The 14,083-nt window shown below is 48.7% G+C and overlaps 2 long non-coding RNA genes across 2 annotated transcripts in view; one reads left to right on the plus strand and one right to left on the minus strand.

The window, feature by feature from the left end:
- Nucleotides 1-4,337, plus strand: part of LOC137561718 (uncharacterized) — an 11,780-nt gene extending 7,443 nt beyond the window's left edge. The window contains exon 3 of the long non-coding RNA XR_011030099.1: nucleotides 4,103-4,337. This is a non-coding gene — a long non-coding RNA (uncharacterized lncRNA). The remainder of the gene's footprint in view (nucleotides 1-4,102) is intronic.
- The window catches only part of LOC137561717 (uncharacterized), a 139,252-nt gene that overhangs the window by 77,478 nt on the left and 47,691 nt on the right, over nucleotides 1-14,083 (minus strand). The gene's annotated exons all lie outside the window — the stretch shown is intronic.

Raw genomic sequence — 14,083 nt, forward strand, 5'->3', positions numbered from 1 at the left:
GTCAGTGGTATATGTGCCCAGTATATGTAGCCAGGGGTATATGTGCCCAGTATATGTAGCCAAGGGTATATGTGCCCAGTATATGTAGCCAGGGGTATATGTGCCCAGTATATGTAGCCAGGGGTATATGTGCCCAGTATATGTAGCCAGGGGTATATGTGCCCAGTATATGTAGCCAGGGGTATATGTGCCCAGTATATGTAGTCAGGGGTATATGTGCCCAGTATATGTAGCCAGGGGTATATGTGCCCAGTATATGTAGCCAGGGGTATACGTGCCCAGTATATGTAGCCAGGGGTATATGTGCCCAGCATATGTAGCCAGGGGTATATGTGCCCAGTATATGTAGCCAGGGGTATATGTGCCCAGTATATGTAGCCAGGGGTATATGTGCCCAGTATATGTAGCCAGGGGTATATGTGCCCAGTATATGTAGCCAGGGGTATATGTGCCCAGTATATGTAGCCAGGGGTATATGTGCCCAGTATATGTAGGCAGGGGTATATATGCCCAGTATATGTAGCCAAGGTTATATGTGCCCAGTATATGTAGCCAGGTGGATATGTGCCCAGGTAGCCAGCAGGAGGGGAGCAGCGCAGAGAAGGAGAGCTATAGGGACAGCGGGGATGGGCGGACATCTCCCCCCCCCATCCCTCACCTTCGTGCTCCCCTTCCTGCCTCTCCCCTCCGGTGTTTTGAAATGTCGGGCCCAGCGGCGAAAGTGGGCGGAGACTTACCGCGTTCCAGCCGCAAGGGACGCTCCGCTCTGTGTGCGGCTAGTCTGGTCTTCTAGCCGCACACAGAGCGGTGCATCCCTTGCGGCCGGAAGAAGGCGGAAAGTCTCCGCCCACTTTCGCCGCCGGGCCCGACATTTCAAAACACCGGAGGGGAGAGGCAGGAAGGGGAGCACGAAGGTGAGGGATGGGGGGGGAGATGTCCGCCCATCCCCGCTGTCCCCATAGCTCTCCTTCTCTGCGCTGCTCCCCTCCACACAAGCCAGGGTGAACGGCGTCCACGCTGAAGAAAAAGTGGGTGGACGCCGTTCACCCGCGTCCACGCAGGAATCGACCCCTGCTTTTCAGTCTCTTAGGCTTGGTTTACATTAGCGTTCCAGGTCCGGCTTCCCCGGACCCGGAACGCTCCGTACACAGCGGATGGTGAATGGATACATTGTTAATCAATGTATCCATTCACACTCGTGCAACCGTCCGGATCCAGATCCGGGAACGCAGCTCCGGGACGATCCGGCTTTTTTCCAACATGCTCCATTTTTGCCGTACGTCCCTGTGCGGCTGCGGACCCGGGCCGGATCCTGACCCGAACCTGCGGCCATGCTGTGCAATGAGAAACTGATGTTTCTCATCACACTGGCAATAGGACCGGATGCTTCCAGCACCGGTCCTATGCCACTTGGGGGGCCCGGACTACACGCCAGTATCCCCCATGCTTGCGGTGCCTTTCTGGCACTGCAATGTATCTAGTTCTGGCTACTTTATTGTAGCCGGAACTGATACATTCCGGATCCGCAGCTGGTGGCAACTTGTGGCCACCGCAGAGACCCGTACGGTCTCTTTGCGGCCCCCGAACCCCCGGACACTTGCGGACTCGAACCGCAAGTGTGAACGGGGCCTTAAAGCAAACCTGAACTGAAAATTAAAATTAAAAATAAACATACACGGGTTATATTTACCTCCCGTGTAATCTACTCCTCAATCTCTTTCTCCACTCCAAGATCCTGTTTGTCCACTGTAATCAATGAAATTCTCCATCCTGTACTTTAAAAATGAAGATGATCCTGTAACATCTTCCTGGTCAGCACACTGTTAAGTGGGCCACAGGGAAACATGGACATTACCTTGCATGTCAGTTGTCCTTTTAGTTATAACTGACAGCAACCGATATATAACTGACAGAAACTGAATTGTAAGGAATTGTTGTTAGAAGAAAATGGTGAACTTTTGAGAGGAACTGACGGCAGGGTAAGTATCTAATATTCATTTGCAGGTACATCATGTGACCGGGAGCCACTGGAGCTGCGGCGAGGGCACAGGACGGCTGCTACGGGCTGGAGGAAGCCCCCAGGTAAATGGATTTTTTTTTTTTTTAGAAGCTTGGATCACTCCTTTAAGTCCTTTAAAGCTTCCAGGTGATTCTGGGTCACCCTGAACTGTGTGGGTATTCCTCCTTAGCTTATAAAAAAATCTCTGTATTTCGCTATCTCTGATGCTGTATGGATTTTTTTTTTCCCTCACTGTAAGCGGAGTCGCACTTAAAACTGTACCAGTAATTACAGTGTGTCTATGAAATGACATTTACAGAAGGAGCTTCTGGCTTTGCTCTTCCCCACAGTGAGTTTTATGACTTTTAAACTTGCCAGAGGCTTGCCAATAACTTATTGCATGAATCCATTCCTGGAACAGCCAAGGCAGCGCCGGCAGCCCCCGTATACCGAAAATGCATCGCAAGAGTACACAAACATTCATTTCACATAGCAAGCTAGAAACCTGACCACCCGTCCTCCATGGCAACAGCAAAATACACGATAAAACAATGGCCTACATATCTTTATATAAATATAGTATGTATGTATGATCATATTTCAGGTTCTCATAGCCGCTGATGTAAAATAACGTGATGTTCTGCTGAGTATGCCAGCCACACGCACAATCTTCTTTAAGTAAAACCCCCAGTACAGACTGTCATGGTTACAGGCTACAGTCTTCTTAGAGGGATTCAGTCTGTGCCAGGCCACCTTACAAGCAGGATGATGCAATATAAGCAACAGCTCCACTCATACAGCCTTATACAACCTCCTACTAATTGGCTATGCCTGGTCATGTGATTCACTTGTTAAGACAGAATTCTTAGTTACTGAATTTTTATTTCACATAAAACAACAGTGACCTCTGATTAATAAACATATAAATATATGTATGTATATTCAGATGTAATAATAGAACAGATAAATGTTATATACAGTAGAGTCCTGGTTATCCAGAACTCAGTAGAGTCCTGGTTATCCGGAACTCAACTAACCAGCAGTCTAAACCGACCAGCACAAATCACCGGCAGTACTCACAGTGGTAAAGGCCAAATTCTCACGCTGTTTTTTGGCTCTACTGTGCTGAAAGATGGGGTTCCACGGCTCCACCAGGCAAATATAATATACTTTCAATTACTTTATAGTAATATTACTCTATAAATTATTTAGTCAGTGTTTGCCCACTGCCCAGTGTAAATTTTTTCCTCTCCCTGATTTACATTCTTACTATTTATCACAGTTGATGACATTTTTAATGCTGGCAGTGCGGAATGTTTGTTGTGTATTCCGAAGTGAGCAGAAGCAACACCTCTGGTCCCCCAGAGTGCTCTAGGGCAGATTGCTGTGACATCATAGCCTAGGCTAAATATCAGTGGTAGGGCAGGGTTACATGCCAATATACAGTACTGTAGTGTATAGATATAGGAAGCGTTTCTGATGCTGAAACCAGAATAATACACGTAAAACTTATATCTTGTATAATTTCGTTTTCTCTTCTTACGTTGTTGAGGTGCCCCTTTAAAGCAGGATTGTCACCATAAAAATCTAATTTCAACAGCAACTGGTCTGAGTGTATTAAGTGATAAAGATGCTAATCCAGCATTCAGAATTTTCAAAACTTTTTCTGCTGTTATGGTTTGGAGTTATCACATACCTTAGGAGCACTGGCCCTTTAATTGCCATTGCCATCGGCTGGCAAAACAGTTGCACGCTGGGAGGTCTTTTTATCTATAATATATTCCTCCTCTTTCCTTTATTTCCCCCTCCTTCTAATGACATAAGACAGTGCACTTTCTAGTATAGACCTCAGTGGGAGTGTCCGAATACTCTGGGAGGAGGCCGTGTAACGAATACACAACTAGCAAGAGGAGAAAAAAGAGTAAGGGAGGAAATGATGTCAGGATTAGCTTCATTCAAAGGTAACCAAGATGGGAACTGTCTAGAAAAGGATTCTCTGCTTTTCCTTTGTATAATTCACAGGAATCATAACGTGGATAGCACAATACATCTGTTATGTAGAACTAGTATTTATCTACTTATATATGTGTTTTTTATTTCTAGGTTCGCACGGGTGTCACTTGTTCTTTAAGAGATGGAGAAAACCCGCTAAACAGACGAGCGCATCAAGCAGATGGAGCAGGATGCTACTGTATCACCTGTTATGTAATACCAATCGTCACGATGTCACATCTGTGGACCCCCCGGCTGTTGCTGAGCTATTTCTTACGGCTGTCGGGGAGTCTCTCATTGGGGGGGGGAAGTGGCCTAACAGATCCTCTCCTTGGTGTCCCCTCATTAGCGGAATATACATGTTTCTAATATTAGGCGGTTGGTTTTTTCTCCTCATTGAGAAGCAGAGATAAACCTCTGTGATATAAAAAGCTCGGCAGGCAGATGGAGGAGGGCGATTCTGACAGTTATGTAACGCTTTGCTTAAATATTTGATTTATTTACAAGAGCGTTGGGGGATTTACGTGATGATGAACACGGGCAGAGAGGGGAGGGGGTCACGTGACATGTTTAAACCCATCGCCATGGTTACCTGCCTCCCTCTCCCATTCATCGGCCATTCGGACGGATTCATAAAGTGTGTCCATTGTGTCACAACACATTAGCCCGAGGGGCCGTGCCATGCATGATGCCCCCCTCATCCTCCCGCATCAGCCTCCTGCTCCCTCATTAGGCAATCTACGCCAGGATGACAACAAAGTGCACCTGTCACCTAAGCACAGCTGCGACAGACCTATCCCCAGCTGAGCTAATCTCCTGCTGAAGCCCAAGTCTAGGCAGAAAGGGAACTTCGGATGGGAAAGGTACATCTGGTGCTGTCAGCATTTGTAAAGGCCAATCACTAGAAAAAAAAATCTTTGTATAGTATAAAAAGGGATTGGGATATAAGATTTTTGCGTGCTTCCTGTTTCTAGGACTGCCCAAGACCCCAGGTCAGGAGACAAGGAACGAACATAGTTGGGGTTGAGTGGCGTAACAATAAGGGCTGCAGCTGCAGGGGGCGGGGTCCTGGGGTCCCTTTGGGGCCTGTCCAAGGGCCGTTTTGGGGGGCGGGAGGGGTTGCAGCATAAGGAGAGAGCATGGCCACCTACATTGGCGGGGAGGCAGGCCATTTCCCTCCTCCCTCACCTCGGACTCTCCCCTCAGCGCTCCCCCTCCAGCATTAATAGGTGGCAGCAGCGACGGGCAGAAACACAGGCATACCTCCATGTGTTCCATCACCGGAGGTTCCGCTCTCTAAGCGTCTGATACTACTTCCTGTTTAACAGGAAGTAGCGTGTGGCACTTAGAGATCAGGCCTCCGCGGTTTTCCTGATTTACATATTGAAATTTATCACAGGTGGCGACATCTTTAGTCCTGTCTCCACGGAATGTTTGTTTACTGAGCACAGAGGGAGATACTGCTTGGCAGTTGGAAAAAGACGTTATTTCCCACAATGCAACGAGGTTCACAGATAGCAAACTGTCAGGACCATGGTCATGACATCACACTGTGGGAGGGGTTTCACCACAATATCAGCCATACAGACATCCCTGGTGATCTATTCGAGAAAAGGTAAAGATTTCTCATGGGAAAGGGGGTATCAGCTACTGATTGAAATTACAGTGACCAGATTTTTGTAGGCTCAACCTGGACCGGGGGAGGCCGAAAAATGTGGTGTCTGCAGCGCGCGCGAAAAATGGGCGTGGCCATGACATTCTATGGGCGGAGCTAACGTAATGATGCAACAGCGAGGCATAAGAAAGCAGTGTTTACGCCGTGATGTGGTCAAACGTGGATTCACATCATAGGTGTGCAGAAACTGTGTGATGCTATTTAATAGTATACCGTAACCCCAAAGCAGTAAACACAGCCAACTATGACCATTAAATAATAAATGCAGCAACAGTTACCCCAGACACCACAAAATAAACGCAATGGGCAACATGTCAGCACAAAATAAACGCATTGCAGGCAACATTTCAGCACAAAATAAACGCATTGCGGGCAACATTTCAGCACAAAATAAACGCATTGCGGGCAACATGTCAGTACAAAATAAACGCAATGGGGGCAAACATGTCAGCACATAATAAATGCAATGGGGGCAAACATGTCAGTACAAAATAAATGCAATGGGGGCAAACATGTCAGCACAAAATAAACGCAATGGGGGCAACATTTCAGCACAAAATAGACGCACTGCAGGCAAACATGTCAGTACAAAATAAACGCACTGCGGGCAAACATGTCAGTACAAGATAAACGCACTGCGGGCAAACATGTCAGTACAAGATAAACGCACTGCGGGCAAACATGTCAGTACAAGATAAACGCAATGCGGCCAAACATGTCAGTACAAGATAAACGCACTGCGGGCAAACATGTCAGTACAAGATAAACGCACTGCGGGCAAACATGTCAGTACAAGATAAACGCACTGCGGGCAAACATGTCAGTACAAGATAAACGCACTGCGGGCAAACATGTCAGTACAAGATAAACGCACTGCGGGCAAACATGTCAGTACTAGAGTTGGGCCGAACCTCCGATTTTCGGTTCGCGAACCGGGTTCGCGAACTTTCGCGAAAGGTTCGGTTCGCGTTAAAGTTCGCGAACCGCAATAGACTTCAATGGGGATGCGAACTTTGAAAAAAAAAAATAATTATGCTGGCCACAAAAGTGATGGAAAAGATGTTTCAAGGGGTCTAACACCTGGAGGGGGGGATGGCGGAGTGGGATACATGCCAAAAGTCCCCGGGAAAAATCTGGATTTGACGCAAAGCAGCGTTTTAAGGGCAGAAATCACATTGAATGCTAAATGACAGGCCTAAAGTGCTTTCAAACATCTTGCATGTGTATACATCAATCAGGTAGTGTAATTAAGGTACTGCTTCACACTGACACACCAAACTCATCGTGTAACGCACCGCAAACAGCTGTTTGTGTAGTGACGGCCGTGCTTTACTGGTGCGCACCATGGCGAGAGTGCAGGGACGGATCAAGACCAAGTTGCGCCTGGGGCAAGGTCAGGTTTTGGCGCCTAAAGGTCAGGTTTTGGCGCCTAAACTGCCTTTTATTTTGCTGCCTTTTTAAGAATTCAACAAACTGCGCCAGGGGCAAGATACCCGCTTGCCCCCCCCTAGATCCGTCCCTGCGAGAGTGCAGGTTTTGGTGGCTTTACAGCCCATATGGTCACCTGGCTGATGTAGCTGAATGACAGAACAGTGACTGTCCAGCTGATCAAATTTGGTCTGACCACAATGAGGCAACGACCTTATTATCGTGGGTGTGCCCCCCGAGACACTCATCTAGGCGCCGGTCATTGCTCCATTGTGATACGCAAGCCCCTTCACCACGGCAAGGTAATGATCACGAAGGGGAATGGGCGCATGTACATGCCTTTTCTTTTGTTGTTGCAGCTGCCCGCAGTGCAGCCAGAAAAATTAGGCAGTCATGTACACGCACCCGAAAAATTATTACAGCGGCCGCGGCAGCGGCTGAACAGAACAGGTATGCAGTGGCGGGTTCACTTAACTGCACAGGTATGCGCACTGATGCGGTGGGTTCACTGAACAGAACAGGTATACAGTGGCGGGTTCACAGCACAGGTATGCAGTGGCGGGTCCACTGAACAGAACAGGTATGCAGTGGCGGGTTCACTAAACAGAACAGGTATACAGTGGCGGTTCACTAAACAGAACAGGTATGCAGTGGCGGGTCCACTGAACAGAACAGGTATGCAGTGGCGGGTTCACTAAACAGAACAGGTATACAGTGGCGGTTCACTAAACAGAACAGGTATGCAGTGGCGGGTCCACTGAACAGAACAGGTATGCAGTGGCGGGTTCACTAAACAGAACAGGTATGCAGTGGCGGGTCCACTGAACAGAACAGGTATGCAGTGGCGGGTTCACTAAACAGAACAGGTATACAGTGGTGGTTCACTAAACAGAACAGGTATGCAGTGGCGGGTCCACTGAACAGAACAGGTATGCAGTGGCGGGTTCACTTAACTGCACAGGTATGCGCACTGATGCGGTGGGTTCACTGAACAGAACAGGTATACAGTGGCGGGTTCACAGAACAGGTATGCAGTGGCGGGTCCACTGAACAGAACAGGTATGCAGTGGCGGGTTCACTAAACAGAACAGGTATACAGTGGCGGTTCACTAAACAGAACAGGTATGCAGTGGCGGGTCCACTGAACAGAACAGGTATACAGTGGCGGTTCACTAAACAGAACAGGTATGCAGTGGCGGGTCCACTGAACAGAACAGGTATGCAGTGGCGGGTTCACTTAACTGCACAGGTATGCGCACTGATGCGGTGGGTTCACTGAACAGAACAGGTATGCAGTGGCGGGTTCACTAAACAGAACAGGTATACAGTGGTGGTTCACTAAACAGAACAGGTATGCAGTGGCGGGTCCACTGAACAGAACAGGTATGCAGTGGCGGGTTCACTAAACAGAACAGGTATGCAGTGGCGGGTCCACTGAACAGAACAGGTATGCAGTGGCGGGTTCACTAAACAGAACAGGTATACAGTGGCGGTTCACTAAACAGAACAGGTATGCAGTGGCGGGTCCACTGAACAGAACAGGTATGCAGTGGTGGGTTCACAGCACAGGTATGCAGTGGTGGGTTCACAGCACAGGTATGCAGTGGTGGGTTCACAGCACAGGTATGCAGTGGTGGGTTCAATGAACAGGTATACAGTGGCGGGTCCACTGAACAGAACAGGTATGCAGTGGTGGGTTCACAGCACAGGTATGCAGTGGTGGGTTCACAGCACAGGTATGCAGTGGTGGGTTCACAGAACAGGTATGCAGCCAGACAGGAACAAGCTAAGCCTAACTAATCTTTCCCTGAGAGACAGTCTGCAGCAGCTCGCCCTACTCTGACTAATGCAGGCACACGAGTGGCCGTAATGGCCGCCGCTGCCTGCCTTATATAAGGGGGGGTGGGGCTCCAGGGGCTAGTGTAGCCTAATTGGCTACACTGGGCCTGCTGACTGTGATGTAGAGGGTCAAAGTTGACCCTCCATGTGCATTATGGGGCGAACCGAACTTCCGCAAAGGTTCGCCTGCGGGACGCGAACGTGAACCACTGAAGTTCGCATGGAACCGTTCGCAGGCGAACCGTTCGGCCCAACTCTAGTCAGTACAAGATAAACGCACTGCGGGCAAACATGTCAGTACAAGATAAACGCACTGCGGGCAAACATGTCAGTACAAGATAAACGCACTGCGGGCAAACATGTCAGTACAAGATAAACGCACTGGGGGCAAACATGTCAGTAAAAGATAAACGCACTGCGGGCAAACATGTCAGTACAAGATAAACGCACTGCGGGCAAACATGTCAGTACAAAATGAACACAATTTGGGCAAACATGTCAGTACAAAATGAACACAATTTGGGCAAACACTTCACCTGCAAGAAAAAGCATTTACTCACCTGGCAGAAGACGTCCCCTCACGCAGCCGGCCTCTGGTGCCTCTGGTGTGTGCAGCTCCCGCTGGCCTGGACGATCTTCAATCTCCCGCTCAGCCTCTCACAGGCAGAGCAGGGCTACGGCAAGATGGCGTCCTGAGGCGGAGCCCTGTACTGGAGACACAAATAGTCTCCAGTACAGGGCTCCGCCTCCGGACGCCATCTTCCCGTAGCCCTGCTGTACTTGTGCCTGCCGGAGGAGGACAATGCAGGCTGGAGCGGGGCTGCGGGGAATGAACTAGCGCAGCGTCTAGTAGACGCTGCGGCTAGTTCATTGTATGGTGGCCAGAGTCCCGAGGTCGGGACGTCCCGCTGCTAAAAGCGGGACGTTTCCCGGGACCTCATGCAGCCTGGACAGCGCCCCCCGAAGGCGGGACGCGTCCCGGGTAAAGCGGGACGTATGGTCACCGTATTGAAATAAAAGGACAGCTAAAGTGAGAGGGATATGGAGGGTGCCATATTTACTTCCTTTTAAAGCAGGAAGATTAGCTATACTATGCCAGGGGGGGAAAAACACATATATAAGTAGATAAATACTTGATCTACTTACATAACATATGTATTGTACTGTCCACATTTTTATTTTAGTGAATGTTATGTAGTAAATGAAGAGAATTATGTTCCTGGTGGCAGGGCCGGCCCTAGACTTTTTGCCGCCTGAGGCAAGTTTTGAAAAAATTGCCGCCGCTGCCCCCCCCCCCCCCCCCCCCCCCTGAGCTGGAGGGGTAGCTGGCAGGATGGGGGTATTTAGCCTAGCGGTTCCAACGTGCGCTCCACTGACGTCACTTCCTGCAACGCCGGCCACGTACAATACAGTGGGCGACGTTGCAGGAAGTGACGTCAGTGGAGTGCACGCTGGAACGAGGAAGGGGTGAGTGATCCCCCGCCTGTGCCTCTTACTGTCTGGCGGCTGCTTACGCTACATTTAAAGCTGGAGGGGAGCGCAGATCGGGGGACCCAGGCGAGGGAGGGGGGGGGGTCCGACCCCCCTCCCCACCGCTAGGCCCAATACCCCCTGTCCTGCCAGCTACCCCTCCAGCTCGGCGGCCGGCACCCCTGCGCCCACGGACGGGCGGATGCCGCCCCTAGAACTTTGCCGCCTGAGGCAAAAGTTTCACCTGCCTCATGAGCCCTGCCTGGTGGGAACCATGTCTTTTGCCCACAGATTGAGGCTAAATACTGAAGTCATTTCTTCCCTTAACTTTTTTTCCTCTTCCAATCGCTGAGTCACCTCAGCCTTGCTTGTAAACACGAGTGAGCAGGGGATCATGTTTCAGCTAGGCAGCAGTCTGCTCAGTCAATCAGTGAGGTGCAGAAAGGTGGATGGGTCATTGGCAATGGCACGAAAAAGAGCCTGGGGGACTGAGAAAATATAACAACAGCAGAGAGATTCCTGAATAGATTGGAGAGCTTGTACTTGCAGGGAGAGATTTCTGGCAGCATTTTAAACACACTGCAGTGTTTAAATAAAATTTGGTTTTGTGGCTGACAATCCCGATTTAAACAAAACCAGTTGCCTGGCAGCCCTGCAGATGCATATGGCTGCAGAAGTGTCTGAATAACACCAGAAACAAGCATGCAGCTAATCTTGTCAGATCTGACAATAATGTCAGAAACACTTGATCTGCTGCATGATTGTTCAGGGTCTATGGCTAAAAGCATTAGAGGCCGAGGATTAGCAGGATAGCCAGGCAACTGGGATGGCTTAAAAGGAAATAAATATGGCAGCCTCCATATCTTAATCACTTCAGTTGTCCTTTAAGATCAGTCCTTGGTTAAAGTGCCTCTTTAAGCTTTTATTTGCTAAATAGAATGCTTGTCCTTTAAACTGGTCTGCAGTAACCCCTTTTTGGATCTGGTAACGTTTTACTTTCATTTAATGAAGTACATCATGGAAATTAGATGCAGAAGTTATGCGAGTCAGAGAAGGGGCCACGTCTGTCTCTTAAAGGCGGTTTATACCTCGAGATGACATTATTTCTATGAGCTCCTGCACTTGACCTCCGGTGACTTTCTCTAAATACGCTACTTTGTGATTTTGGCTTGTTAAGAGATTCTCAGCTCCAGCACGGAATATCTTTATATGGTAGTAGAGAAGTGTTTGTTCGCCGTTGCTCCGGGACACTGAGTCTAATAGCAGACTCGTTCCATGAGGAAGGGCCAGATACAGCGAGCAGCCTGGCAGACGCAGCGGTGAAACTGCGCACAGAAACATGCGATGATGATGCTAATCTGTAGAAGTCGGGCCTTGTGAAAAGGGAATCGATGAGTTATTTAGGCCCCTTTTGCCCTTGCGCCACCGCATATCCTAAATGCCGCAAACGCTGCATCCCATCGCAGAAACAACGATATCTCTATGGGGCTATCACTCTTAAAGAGACCATGAGCAGTAAAACCCCCCCCCGAAATCTGGACATACCTGAGGGTTCCTCCAGCCCCCTGTAGCCCGGTGGGTCCCCTGCTATCCTCTTTGGCTCTTCCTTGGCTCCGCTGGCGGCTCCAGTGACTCAGCAACTTTGGCTGCCCTCCCGGGGGGGGGGTGTTGTGGGTGCACCCGTCGCGCCATCTAGCCAGCCGGCGTAAGTGTCGTGCCCATGCGCGGTTCTCTAAAGACAGTACACTTACAGCAGCCGGCGTGATGACGTGCAGGTGCGCACCAAGGATGCACATGCGCAACACCAGCCGAAGTTGCTGGATCACCGGAGCCGCCAGCGTGGCCAAGAAAGAGCGCCTCTGAGAGACAGTAAGTCAACAGGCAATATACTCTGTACAGCACCCTGTAAGATGTCGGCACTATATAAATAATAATAATAATCAGGGGCGTAACTAGAAATAACTGGGCCCCCCTGATAACTTTGGATGGGGCCCCCTCTTGCTCCCCACCGACTGTCTACAAATATTTGTCTGCAAAACTTTGTATGATTCCTTATCAGTGACTGAGCAAATGCAGTCATCAGAACAAATGTGCAGAGAGCAGAAAGTTTTTTCTCTCCTTGTCCTTAGTTGTCAATCTCTCAAGATGGGGCCCCTGTGGCTTCTGGGCCCCACAGCGGATGTATCCCTTTCAGGGTCTATTGTTATGCCCCTGATAATAATCAACCTGCTTCTTCAAGTCAATAACCTGTGTCTCAAGGTATTATACAGTTGTACAGAGGCGCCTGAAGAATAAAAACGGCTAAAATGTTTAAAAGGAGACAGTGGTGGACTTACGCCCCTTGAGTTAGACACAAAATGCTGTTGATTTTTCAACAAAAATGCTTTATTTACATACTGCAGACAAGTGCAACGTGTTTCGTGGGCATATCCCACTTCATCAGGCTAAGCTTCACAGAGGCGCTACGCTTGGTTTCAGACCTGCATGAGTTATATGCTCCCCTTATAGCCTGATGAAGTGGGATATACCCACGAAACACGTTGCACTTGTCTGGAGTATGTAAATAAAGCATTGTTGTTGAAAAATCAACAGCATCTTGCGTCTACCTCAAGGGGCGTAAGTCCACCACTGTCTCCTTCTTAAACATTTTAGCCGTTTTTATTCTTTTGGCGTCTGTATACAACTGTGTATACTTGAATCCACCCCTGGTGGAGGGGACTTGGCCCCTTTATTCCGATCTACAGAGACAGACTTCTTAATCCTGAGTAGGGACATGTCTAATTCTTCTCACCTGCCTATACAGCGGTTGCCTGGATGGTATAACATTATACTTACCCTTCCACACCCACATTTCCAGTACATACTCACCTATACTGGGCTCTCAGTGTTTCCTTTCATATCCTTAGTGTCTCAAGGTAAGTCAAGTGCCTGTTTGAGAGTTTTTAATCTGTTTCTAGCCGACTGCAAACTGAAATGGACAGACCCTGTTTAGCAACAAACAGTGAAATGATTGGTGTAGCACTAATTCATGTTTATAGCATTTCAAAAACATTGATTGATCCGCTGCGTTTGGCATGCGTATGCGTTAGTACGCGTTGGTATGCGTTGGTACCCGTTTTTACCCCCAAATGTAATAGAAAACCTATTCCATCCGCTGGCATCTGCAAAAAAGAGTACTGTACTCTTTTTTTGCAGTTGGCAACGTGTTGGGATATGTTTTCTATTACATTTGGGGGAAAAAACGCATACCAACGTGTACTAACGCATACGCTTGCCAAACGCAGCAGATAAAGTGTAAAAGGAGCCTAAATAGGCCCTAGACTATAAAGGGCATACAGTATGTCTATGGCATGGATTGGAGTGTGAGCTCCTCTGAGGACAGTCAGTGACTTGACTATGTACTCTGTAATGTGCTGCAGAAGATGTCAGTGCTGTATAAATACATAATAATAATAATATGGTAGGACATTAGACTATGACTATGGTAGGATTAGATTGTGAGCTCCTTTGAGGACAGTCAGTGACACGACTATGTACTCTGTAAAGTGCTGCAGACTGGGCCGGATTTACCTCACAGGAGCCTATAGGCACAGATGTCCTGGCGCCCTAGAATTCGCCATCCATGTACCTACAAACGCCTGCCGAACCGCACCGCAAGTGTGCTGACTCTCCCAGCAGTC

The sequence above is a fragment of the Hyperolius riggenbachi genome, chromosome 3 (assembly GCF_040937935.1).
Source record: "Hyperolius riggenbachi isolate aHypRig1 chromosome 3, aHypRig1.pri, whole genome shotgun sequence".
Taxonomy (NCBI): domain Eukaryota; kingdom Metazoa; phylum Chordata; class Amphibia; order Anura; family Hyperoliidae; genus Hyperolius; species Hyperolius riggenbachi.